Here is a 12,532-nt window from a genome sequence, read left to right as displayed (position 1 = left end):
AAAACATTTTTCCCATGAATGGACCAGCATAGTCAATGTGAAGTCTCCTCCAGGGTTTATCAGGCCACTCCCAAGGATGGAGTGGTGGATGTTCCGGTGACTTCCTTTGTTTCTGAGACACCGTGCATGTTTTAACTTTTTTTTCGATATCCAAGTCCATGTGTGGCCACCATACGTAACTCCTAGCCAATGCTTTCATTCGGCTTATCGCAGGATGAGCCTGATGTAGCTGCTCTAACATGTACGGTTGCGCCCTCGCAGGTATTACAGTTCTTGATCCCCACAAAACACAACCGTCTTGCACACTCAACTCCTCTTTTCGAACTTCAAAGGGTTTTAACTCACTGTTTTTGTGGTTGGGCCATCCACTGCCCCCACTCCGTATGGAGATGCATCACAAGACAGGATCAGCTCTATCCTTTCATCATAATGCACCAAAATGCGATCTGACTGCAGCAGTTCTTAGGACAGCTTGAACACTCGTTCTTGGTCTGGACCCCACACCCACTTTTCTTCTTTCCTGAGCAGCTTATGTAGAGGTGCCAACAGAGTAGACTGCGGTGAAGTTAGTTTTAGGTTGGATATTCGACAGACATTCGCTCTGCTCATATTTAGGGACCGTCAACAAATGACAGAATGTTTCTTCAATAGCTTTTTTTTTTGACCAAATCAGTCCAATTAACGTTAGAATAATAGAAAAGATAAAGAACTATCTATTACAGCAGTTTAAATTAGCTTTTGTTGCTTTTTCTAATGTTAATAAATATTTTAATATAAATTCAATTTAATGTTTTATTTTAATCAATACCACTCATGATAAAGGTGGACAGTATTTTATGTATGACACAAACACCAGTGAGGATAAAAATATAATTGATAAAAACTGAAACTAAATTTATCTGTTTAACCTTGCGCTATCCTGGGCATGTTTACATTAAACTTGGGGTCATCTGGACCCCACAAGACAACGCACTAAAAGTTTTTTTTCAATTATTGTTATATTATATTATTATACCTTATAAGCTAATATACACTGCTGGTATAGAACATTCTTAATCTGTTCTACTATTCTAAAGTGATTTGGACTGATTTGGTCTAAAAACATAAAAGCTATTGAAGAAAAAATTTGAAGTTTTACACAAAAAATATGACTAACATTAGAAAAAGCAAAAGCTAATGTAAACTGCTGTAATAGATAGTTCTTATTCAGTTCTAATATTCTAAAGTGAATTTAACTGATTTGGTCAAATAACATAAAAGCTATTGAAGAAAAACGAGAGAATTTACACTAAAAAATTGACCAAAATTAGAAAAAGCATCAAAAGCTAATGTAATCTGTTGTTATAGATAGTTATTAATCAGTTTTATTATTTTAAAGTTTTTGGTTTGATTTGGTGCAATATATTAAGAGCTATTGAAGAAACATTCTGTCATTTGTTGACGGTCCCTAAATATGAACCGAGCGAATGTCTGTCGAATATCCAACCTAAAACTAACTTCACTGCAGTACAGAGTAGACAGATTTGGTAAGAACCGATTGTAAAAATGTAGCAATCCCAAGTAAGCTTTTAGCCCTGTCACCGACGTGGGTGAAGGAGCTTCTTGAACTGCTTTCACTTTAGCTGGGAGAGGATGAAGCCCTGTTTTATCTACTTTGTGTCCCAGAAAAATGACTTCCTTCTCCAAGAACTGACACTTGCTCCTTTTTAAACGCAGACCTGACTCATTGAGTCTTTGGAGCACTTGATCCAAAATCTGAATGTGTTCCTCTTCACTTTTACCTGTCAAAATAATATCATCCAGATATACGGCTACATTTGGAATGCCCTGTAACACACTCTCCATGGTCCTCTGAAAAATGGCAGGACTTGAGCTCACTCCAAAAGGAAGCCTTGTATAAGTGAACACATACTTCCTTGCCTCCTCATCTAACACGATCTGCTGATATGCATGACTCATGTCTAACTTGGTGTATGTTTCTCCTCCTGACAGGCATGCAATCATATCCTCCATCCTAGGAATCGGGTACTGTTCTATTGCCGATACTTTGTTCACTGTTAACTTATCGTCTCCACAAATCCTCACAGTACCATCCGGCTTTAAAATGGGGACGATAGGTGCAGCCCAATCAGAAAATTTCACTGGCTCAGTGATCTTCTCCTTTAAAAGCCTCTATTTCTGGCTCCACTTTGTGTCTCATAGCAAATGGAACTGATCGTGGTTTGTAGAACTGAGGGTTTGCTTCCTTTTTCACACATATTATTGCTGAAAACCCTTTTAACTTCCCGAGCTCCTCTTTAAAAACTGTTTAATGTTTTACCAAGCCTTCCTGAAGTGCCTCATGGGAACATGGGAAGCAGAAGGAAAGAATTCCAAGGAAGAATAACCAGAATATTCAGAGAAGGAAAATATGACTTAAGCTCTAACAAAAATAGGAGAAAAAATAAGAATTCTTCATCCAAACAAAAAGCACAAATTGTTCCAGTGTTCCATTTCTTGGGTGTGTTCATCTTTTGAAGATCTTCATAAATTGACAGAAGTCTATCAAAAAACCTTCAAATCTGGGAGTTCTTTTTCTTCCTCTACACTTCTGAATGGAACATTTAGACTGAAGGAGTAACACATTGATACTGTTTTCTACTTTTTATCATCCCAGTTCAAATATGTCAGAATGTCTTTGAAATGTATTGTGTGTTTTGTGGAGTTCAATGCGTTGTAAAGGGTTCTAGTGACGTCATATCTGCTCTCCTGGTTAAAAAAACGTTTTTGTTTTTTATTTAAATATATTTTGTGACTAAACATGTATGTGAATCAGTATATATTTTAGTAGACATAAACTTTGTGATTGTCGAAATGTTAAAGCCTTTTTAAAATAAAGTTTTCGGTGTGACCCGGAAGTAAACAGAAGGACGTGCTAGCCAGTAGCGCTAGCAGCGTTAGCTTGCGTTCAGAGGACGGCGGTGTTTTGTTCGGACGTTCGTGAGGTTTTTGGACAGAAAGGACGATCCGAACTCTCAGCATTTGTCCGTAAATGAGTGAAAAAGCGTCAAAGGTCCAGAAGACTTTGTTGCAGCTGCAGGAACCATGTCTTCCCTTCAGTCTCTGAGAGAGTTGATCAGCGAGCGACTCGCTGCTGCTGCTGAAGAAATCTTCAGACTCTGTGAAGGAACCATCGTCCAGTACGAGGAGGAGCTCTGTCGTCAGCGCAGACTGCTGGATATCTGCTGGAAACCACAGCTTCAGCTCCACCACGTAGGTATGTTCACTTCTTCGGCTCCAGGTTCGAGGTTGACTGTATGTGAGTTCTGGACTGAGAGGCTCCTCCTCCTCGGGATTCCAGGCAGGAAGTACCTGGAAAATCCATAAACGTTTAACATAACCTAGCTATATCATAGATTAGCATTGCAATAGTATTATTACTGCAATGTTTTCCATATCAACATACTATCGGTATCGTGAGCCATGTATCGTGAATCGGATGGTATCGTGAGTTACCCTGAGATTCCCAGCCCTATTTACCAACACATGTCAAAATAGCCATTAATACTATTCTTTTTTTCCCCCTTTTTTATAAGGTAGGTGGTTCATTCAGAATCACTTTATGAGTAGACAACATCAGGATTATTTAATTACTTCATCCAGATCAGCATCAACAGGGAACCACTCTGTAGTCAGAAATATTATATTATTATGCAAAGAGAAACTATATGTGCTATCTTTGAAAAAGATGATTTTATCTTATATGAAAAGACAAAGAATGTCATAATGAAGACATGAGATAAAAACAACTGTTTTAAATGGCTGATTTCTAATCAGTCTTTGCTCTCTGCTTTTGGCATTTTCACATGGACTAGAAAGTGTTCTGTTGTCTCTTCTCTTTAGCTAAAAAGCTCCATCTACCCCAATGAGGAGAGGGGTGTCAGTAATGTCTGAATTATTGACACATACAGTAAAAGACATTTATTTTTTCAAGAAAATGACATTGCATAAAAGTAATTTCTAAGGACATAAGTTGCATTAGCTACAATAATGCTAGTGTGAATGCTTTTGCTGAAAGTGGTCGCTGAAAGTGCTAAAGCTGAAGCTGCTGAAGTATTTTGCTGTTATCGCTGAAGGGATTCACTATAAATTCTAAAGCTACTTTAATAATGCTTAAATTAAACAAGTATTTCAATATATAAAACCTTATTAAAAGTCAAGTCAACAAAAAAAACTGTTAGCACGATGCAAAAATATTGATTAAGCTCAAAATTATTCTAAAAAACCTTAGTGAATGCTAGGGGTGTAACGGATCACAAAACTCACGGTTCGGATCGTGTCACGGTTTTAGGGTCACGGTTCGGATCATTTTTCGGATCAGTTGAATGTTAAAAAAAATAAAAAATACGACAACAACGATATGAAAGCTAATTTTTGGAAATGCTTCAAATCATGTATTCAGTATCAATATAAAGTACTTCCCACACACAATATTTATATATGCAACATTAAAACGTTTGCTCATTGACACCTATTTATTAAAACAGAATATCTTTAGAGTTTTAACACAAACAAAATGCTAAAACATGTAGTTTCTGACTACATTTGCATGTCTTGTGACCAAATCTACAAAAACTGAGAGAAAACAATGCTTAAAAATAGACAGCTGCTGCTCTTAACTGGGAGATTCTTTGAATCCAAAAATTGAAACGTGTACCCATGCGTTTATTCAGGTCTTAACATTAAATAAACCTGATATCTATCCATCCGCGTCAAGTTCAGTAAAGTTTGTGACGGAAGCTGCAGGGTTTTTCCTGGCTTAAAATAAGGTGGTGGTGTCTCGTGGGGACTTCAGATTTGTATACCTTAACAAGTTTATTTTATTATTATTATTATGTAACTTTATTGAACATTCTTTCAATTTACATATTTTACTATAGATCACCTCATTATAAAACAGAAATGTAACTAACAAGCCTAATTTTGATACACAATAAAACAACAAATTATTCTAGTTTGAAGCTCCATACAAAAGCTTCAGAAGAAACCCTCAAATTCATGGCCCCGCCCCCTTGTCCGTTTACGAGCACTCTCTCCTTTCCGCGCGGCAATAGACAGACTGTCTCCTTTTTTCTTTTTTCACGGAGGTTCTCCTCTAAATCAGGTGTTTAAACTCCTGATTTTAAAGCGTGTCTTCTCTCCCTTAAACTCTGTGGGTCTGACGGTAACAAACAGCTGTGGAAGAATAGTCCAGTCGGACCGAACCATTTTCAATTAAGAGGAAGGGGGGTCCACAGACGATGTTTCCAAAACAAAATATATAATTATTGTTACCTTGACATTAAAATCAAAATATTTGCGATTATATATTGGTTATTGGTTTACTGAAATTATTTTTTCTGTTGTATCATTTTGTCATCATTCGGGTCTCCGTGGACCCTCTCTCAGTCTGGGCTCCTAGAATCAGCCACATCCCCCCTTTTCCAGGAGCTGGTGGCGGCCGACACCAAATTCTCTATGCAGGAAAAACCCTGAAAGCTCCGCCCACACGCAGCAGGAGATTCAGGAACAGACTTTAAGAAATAACCGTGAAGCTGTTACTTCAGCGCTGGTCAAAACAAAGAGGATTTACAGGAATTTGACAGAATTTCATTGATGTGAACGGACAATTGATTTAAATTATGAGAGCCCGAGGTGTGCGCGCTGGCTGGGGGTGGGGGTCGGAGTGGTCCGCGGTACACACGTGTCCGAACCGTGTCCCGAACCGTGGCTTCTGATCCGTACGGATCACGGATCATCCGTGGTCCGTTACACCCCTAGTGAATGCTACATTAGTTCAAATATTAGCATGTAGCTAAAATATTCGCCTAACTCTAAAGAAGGCTAAAAAAAATCATTACATGCCAAATCATTCAAAACATTAGTATGTTGCTAAAATATTAGCTAAACTCAAGATTAGCTCAAAAACCTCAGTAGATGCCAAATTAGTCAAAAATGTTACAATGTTAGTAAAATATTCACCTATCTCCAAAACAGCCTAAAAACCTTAGTAGATGCCAAATTTGCCAAAAAATGTTAGCTTGTTGCTAAAATATTAGCTGAACTTCATATTAGCCTAAAAAACCCTCAGTGGATGTCAAATTAGTCCAAAACGTTACCATTTTGCTAAAATACTAGCTTAACTTAAAATAAGCCTAAAAAATTTTAGTCGATGCCGAAGTAGTCCAAAATGTTAGCATGTTGCTAAAATGTTAGCTAAACTTCAATTTAGCCCAAAAATCTTCAGTAGATGCAAGTTAATCAGAAATGTTAGCATGTTGCTAAAATGTTAGCGTCTAAAAAAATTCTTGGTCGTACCCGTGCACCCAGCCTTTCTGTCAGGACCAAACAAACCAAACATAATCTTTGTGACTGTAGAATTCTGCTTCCTGTTTGTGTGTGCAGGCGTAACAACCTCCAATAAGAATTATTATTGTTTCATTAGAATGAACATCTGGTGTTTCCACAGCGGCTGTATTGGCACAGATATAAGTTTCAGAGTCGTTCAGTTTGGGTCAGTGCGCACGCATCCTGTGCATGTGGGCCGGATTCTGGCGGTGGAGTGAATGAAAACAGTCTGTTTAAATCGTTCAACACCGGAGCTTTAGCTGCAGTGTTCAGGATACAGTCTTTCATCTACTGTCAACGTGATGATTGTAACTCCTGCAGATTCTGAAGTGGAGTAAATGAGCCTCACGCTGGTGATCAGCTCTGTGTAGTTATGAATGTTTGTGTAATCCACGTTTATCAGCTGATCCTGCTGCAGAGAAAAGCTGCTTCGTGCTGGAGCGCTCTCATCATGAGCCTCTATGTAGTAATATAGGACATAGTTCCTGCAGAGCGACAAGACTTCATTAGAAATTCACCGCTGAGTTGTGGGCGTTGATGTGGAGTAACCCCACACTGATATCTCATGAAGTCTTTGTTTACTCGCTCTCTCACTAGCTTACAGCCCCTCACACCCCCACGCTAACATTAGATGGTGACCGATATCGTCTCTATCCAGTTCTGATCCAGATTCCAGCTCAGATGAAGAAAACAAAGACGTTCATGGATCTGTTTGTCTACTATAAAGGGATCAGAGTGGAGCGGGAAGATTTAGGCTCCACCTATTTCACTTTCTGTCCAAAAGTTAAGCTTTTTCAAACTGCACTTTTTTAATTTGTATATACTATATACATGTAGTATTCTATCATCATGCGTTTCAAATAATGAGATTCATGTTTACCAGTTTGTAAGCTCATCATTTTTAAGTCTTAACGCTGATGTTGACAGCACATAAAAGGAAAGTGACCATGTAAACGTGTTAAATGTAATGAGGTCGAGAAGGTCGGTGCACCAAACTTTTGTGCTGGTGGACCTAAGAAAAAAAGCTAGGCACACCAGTAAAACCAGTACAGAAAGTTAGTCCAGAGCCCTGCATTACACATAGGTACTATAAGGATTATGTATAAAAATAAAAACATAGGTTCCTACAACCTGCCGACAAATATTGTTACAATTTCTTGTATAAATCTTTTAAAATGTTGAAACATCCAACGTACATGTAACCCAGCCAAAGTTCTGCGCTGTTTCTTTAAATCTGCCGGTTCTCCCTGCACTGTACAAATGTTGTGAGACTCTGTTAGTAGTGACGAGTTACTTTCGTTTTAAAGGCGTGTCAAAGCACCAATGAGATGCATGCGTGGGGGAGCTGTGTTCCACTGCAGCAGGTAGGCTTGTAACTTCCAGACGTGACATATCAATCCTGTTGTGCCGGTTTAATGACCAAAACCCTTTTACAGTTTTCTCAAATGCTAAAACACATTGGACAAATGTTTCCTCCGTGTTCCCTAATGACTAAACACAACAGCCTTTTCTAAAGCTACATAAACACAAACACACCTTCCAATTTCAAACTCATCTTTCACACCAAAGAGAAACTCGAAGCTTTCAAACCTGTAAACACTACACTCATCATTACACACTCCATCAAAACAATGAAAACACAAAGCTCAATTGTGAGAAGGTTCTTTGCTTCATAACTGCCAATGCATGTTTTTCAAAACTTTACAGTCACAGATCTTCTTACAGTAGGTCTCTGCAGAGGTTTAGATATTTAGATTTGGGAGTTTTGTAAGAATATAAACCTATATAAAATACTGCATGTACACTGCTGTAACACGACTCAATGCAGAATCTCCACTGGGATGCCATCACAAGCCAGCTCCATTGCCCTAAGGAGGTTCTCTCTAGGATATGGTTGTCGGTCATAAACCTTCCATCTCCACCATGAGAAGAACTCCTCTATAGGGTTCAGGAAAGGAGAGGAGGGTGGTAGACAGATGCTGTCGGATTTGGTTTGATTTATGGAAACTGACATTATCCCGAATGATCACATAAATGTGATGTGCAGGCCCAGGCTGGTGTTGTTGGAGCAGGAGGATTTCTCTTAGCTCCTCCAGAAAGTTGAGGAGATGTTGAGTGTTGTAGGACCCGAGGACAGCATGGCAGTGGACAAGTGCCTCTGTTCCCATGGCCGCACAAAGAGTAATATTACCCCCCCGTTGGCCAGGAACCTCTGTTACGACCTCTTTGCCTTCTTTCTACAGGTTGAAACCAGCCTCATCTAGAAAGAGGTACTCATGAGGTCTGGCCATCGCATCCAACTGTAGTATCAGAAAGTGCACAGGTGTGATGAACAGCAGTCAATCAGGTATCACAGTATGGTCCAGAAGTAATGTAGCCCACTGAGCAACACAATATGTCCACTAACTGTTTTGTAAACATTAGGGGTGTGCCAAAATATCGATATTGCGATATATCGCGATGTTTAGTCCTGCGATCGATTCTCGATGGGTTCTCACCAAGTATCGATATTATATTTTCATTTAAAGAGGCTGTAGCGCTGAGCGTCTGAGTCACGCGCCGGAACTATGGGCGCACGCTGCGTCGGACTTTTAATAGCGATGCACGCGCTCATTCGGGAGAAGCACCGGTGAGATACACTCTGTAGCGCATGTGTGAAGCATGCCTACCTGTCAGGATTTATCTTCCATCTGTAGGAGATCCACCCGGTAAGAAGTGACTTTGTCTGAGCGCTAGAATGTCAGCGATCACTTACTTCCTGTTTGCTGTGGGAACTGAGCGCGTGCTTCGCAGTTGTCTGTTCAAGGACCGTCGGAATTTTCGCTTTCATGCACTTCAATGTTTAACCTGCTGCTGTACGGTGTAACTTTGATAAATTTATAATGTGACGTTTTCAAACAATGTAATTACTTGTTGCTAATGTTAATTTTAAAGTAATTCTTAAATAAAAAAGCAGGATTTGATGTATGAAGTTAAATTTAAATGTAATTAAACTAAAGTACATGAATTCACTGTAAAATTAGGGAGAATGCTAATTAATTGAAGCACTTAAAATTATATTTATTGCCATTATTATGTGTGTTTTAAGGTTTTTACCTATTAACTGCTGACTGACCAAATGGAAAAATGATAAAAATTGGAAAAATAATCTCAAGTAACAGTCTGAGTAAATCAGCCTTTATTTTTGGATGCTCAGCCCTTTTCAAGTGAGAGAAAAGTGCACAAAAAATTAGGTCAATTTTGAGAGAGGCTGTAAAACATTATATTCATCATCCTTTGGTGTGACGTTCTTTTGGAGGTAGATAGCTGTCACTACTTGACTTATTTAATATTTGTTCTGTTTACAACAATTCTGCACTAAGTAGTGTCACTGCTGATCATGTTTACTATTGTTAACATTGAATCTGACAGATAATTCCAATTCAGTTGTTGTCAATGTTTGTCAAAGACATAGTATTACTGATTTCAACAATTTTGCACAAAAGTGTGTATAATTTGTTGCACAAAATAAGAAAAGTTGTTTAGTATGATTGTGTTTAAGGTAAAAAAGACAAATGGGGATATATTTCCCCCCAAAAACATGTTCTATATAATGGTAGTTATTAGAGAGGATTTTTACCAATTATCGCAGTATCGCGATATTATCGATATCGTGAGCCATGAATCGTGTATCGTATCGTATCGTGAGGTACCCGGTGATTCCCAGCCCTAGTAAACATGGACGTACACTTACTTGCACATACTCGTAACGTAGATCTTTGGTTTGCTCAGAGTTCCTCTCAAAAGGAACCCTATATACCTTCTTCATCCACATCCGTTGGCGCCGGAGAACTCTGCATGTTGTGGTCAAGCTGACCTCATCAATATTCTCAAAGTTGAAATAATCAGCAAAGACTTTCTTCTGATCTCCTGAAGTGTGATGAGGTTGTTCTCAGGGACCATATCCGCAATCAAGGTTCCTTGTGCCGCTGTAAATATGGCAGCCCTCCCACCTCTATGTGGCATTCTTTCAACTCTAAAGAAGGAAAGATTTGTGGTCAGTAGACTACCTTCACATGCTTGTAAATTGTATTGTGACAAAGAAAGCAAGAGTGCAATACCTATTGTGTTGTCTGAATGTCCTGATAATGCTGGCCACAGGGAACCTACTCAGGTTTGGACGGACTATTAGCCCAGCTTCAGCCATTGTCATGCCATGACCAATGACATGGTCAATGACTGTTGCTCGCATCTCATCCGTTATGGTAGTGCGAGGTTGTCTTGCTCTCCATCCTGGACCTCCTCCTCTCCCTCCTGCACCTTCTCTCCTTCCTCGTTGTCCTGCTCCTCTTCTTTCATGGCCGGCTCGTCTTCCTCCTCGGACTTGAACTCTTCTTCCCTGACTCTGCCTTCCTCCGTTTTTAGAATCTTCAATCAACTCTGCACTCTGAACTTCCCTTTATAAATGTGGTCACAGCATTACCAAAAGGTATCTTCAGTTTTGAGTTGATGTGTGTAATGGATGATGTCAGGTGTGTTCATTGTGTTCAAATCTTGCTGACTGTGGCAAGCACTTTGCATCACAAGAGCTTTCATTTGAGAACATGAGCAGAGTTCTTTTGCAACTTGGGTTTTAGCAAGAAAATAATATGTTTAGATTTATGAGAACAAAGTATTGTGTTTTGTGAGTTGTGTTGTCGTGTGAAATGTGTTTATGGTAGTGGAAAATGACGGTTAGATTTAGTAAATATGTTTAGACAACTGGTCACTTGGTTTAGAGGGTTGGGTTTTGTGTTTTAGCACTTGAGAAAAACTGTAATCAAATCAAATCAAACTTTATTTGTATAGCACTTTAAAAAAAGTGCTTTACATAAAAATAATAACGTTTTAAAAACAAAAGATAATGCCCACAAGCCCCACCCTTCCACACACACGCACAAACACAAACACACATCAACATATTGCCACACCACGAAAGAATAAATAAATCAATAAATACTAAAAAGATATAAAGCATAAATCTAGAAATCTGGCCTTGTACTGAAGTGAGGAAACAATATTTTTGGGACCTGTCCACACCAGTGACCCCCCCAATCAAGTTCACAGAGTACGCTACTACAGGACCCCCCAGATCCGAGCAAAGAGCCAGACCCGGGAGATCCCACTGCAGCGACCCTGTTCATTGAGAAAGGTCAATCTCTGATGTGGAGGTTCCCTGAGAGGAAGACACTGGAGTTAAAAATGTAAAAGGAGTAAAATAGATTCAAATGAATACATAAATAAAATAAAAGTAAATAAATAAATAGAAAGACAAGTAAAAAAATAAATATATATATACACATACACAAAAAATAGACAGACATAATTCAGTAAAAATAAATAAATATTGATTAAGTAAAAGTAGAGGATAAAAGAAAATATCAAATCAACTAAAAGCCAGGTTAAAAAGGTAGGTCTTTAGCCTCCCTTTAAAAATGTGAACAGTCTCTGCGGCCCTGATGCATTCTGGGAGGCTGTTCCACAGGCGAGGTCCATAATAACTGAATGAGGCCTCGCCGTATGTTTTAGTTCTAACTTTTGGTACAACCAAAAGGCCTGTTCCAGAGGACCTCAGGGTCCTCGAGGGCTCATACCTTAAAATTATATTAGATAAATAAGAGGGCCCTATACCGTAAATCATTTATAAACCAATAAAAGAATTTTAAAATCAATTCTGAATTTCACAGGGAGCCAATGCAGCGATTTTAAAATCGGTGTAATGTGTTCCCGCCCCCTGGTCCTCGTCAGCACGCAGGTGGCTGAGTTTTGTAGTAGCTGAAGGTTTGATATCCTTTTTCTGGGAAGACCAGAGAGCAGGGCATTACAATAATCTAGTCTACTTGAAATAAAAGCATGCATTAGCACCTCTGTACTGGCAAGAGAGAAGAATGGACGGACTCTGGCAATATTTTTAAGATGATGAAATCCTGTTTTTGTTATGTTTTTAATTTGAGAAATAAAATTAAACTCAGAGTCGAAAATCACGCTCAGGTTTCTCACACATTGAGAAGTTTTATAGTTTTTTAGTTTAGATAAAACAAACTCTCTCTTGTCTTCAGGACCGATCACTAAAACCTCTGTTTTGTCCTGGTTGAGCTGTAAAAAGTTCTCTGCCATCCATGACTTAATGTCTAAAATACAATTTAAA

At 38.8% G+C, this 12,532-nt stretch overlaps 1 protein-coding gene across 1 annotated transcript in view; it reads left to right on the top strand.

Moving 5' to 3' along the window:
• The first annotated feature begins 3,213 nt into the window (after positions 1-3,213).
• The window catches only part of LOC112140220 (zinc finger protein 771-like), a 16,482-nt gene continuing 7,163 nt past the window's right edge, over positions 3,214-12,532 (top strand). Inside the window, exon 1 of the mRNA XM_024263130.2 lies at positions 3,214-3,252. The gene's annotated coding sequence lies outside the window, so the exon portion shown is untranslated. The remainder of the gene's footprint in view (positions 3,253-12,532) is intronic.

Source organism: Oryzias melastigma, linkage group LG2 (genome assembly GCF_002922805.2).
Source record: "Oryzias melastigma strain HK-1 linkage group LG2, ASM292280v2, whole genome shotgun sequence".
NCBI lineage: Eukaryota > Metazoa > Chordata > Actinopteri > Beloniformes > Adrianichthyidae > Oryzias > Oryzias melastigma.
Note: the sequence above shows the minus strand (reverse complement) of the source record. Positions and strands in the feature narration are given on the sequence as shown.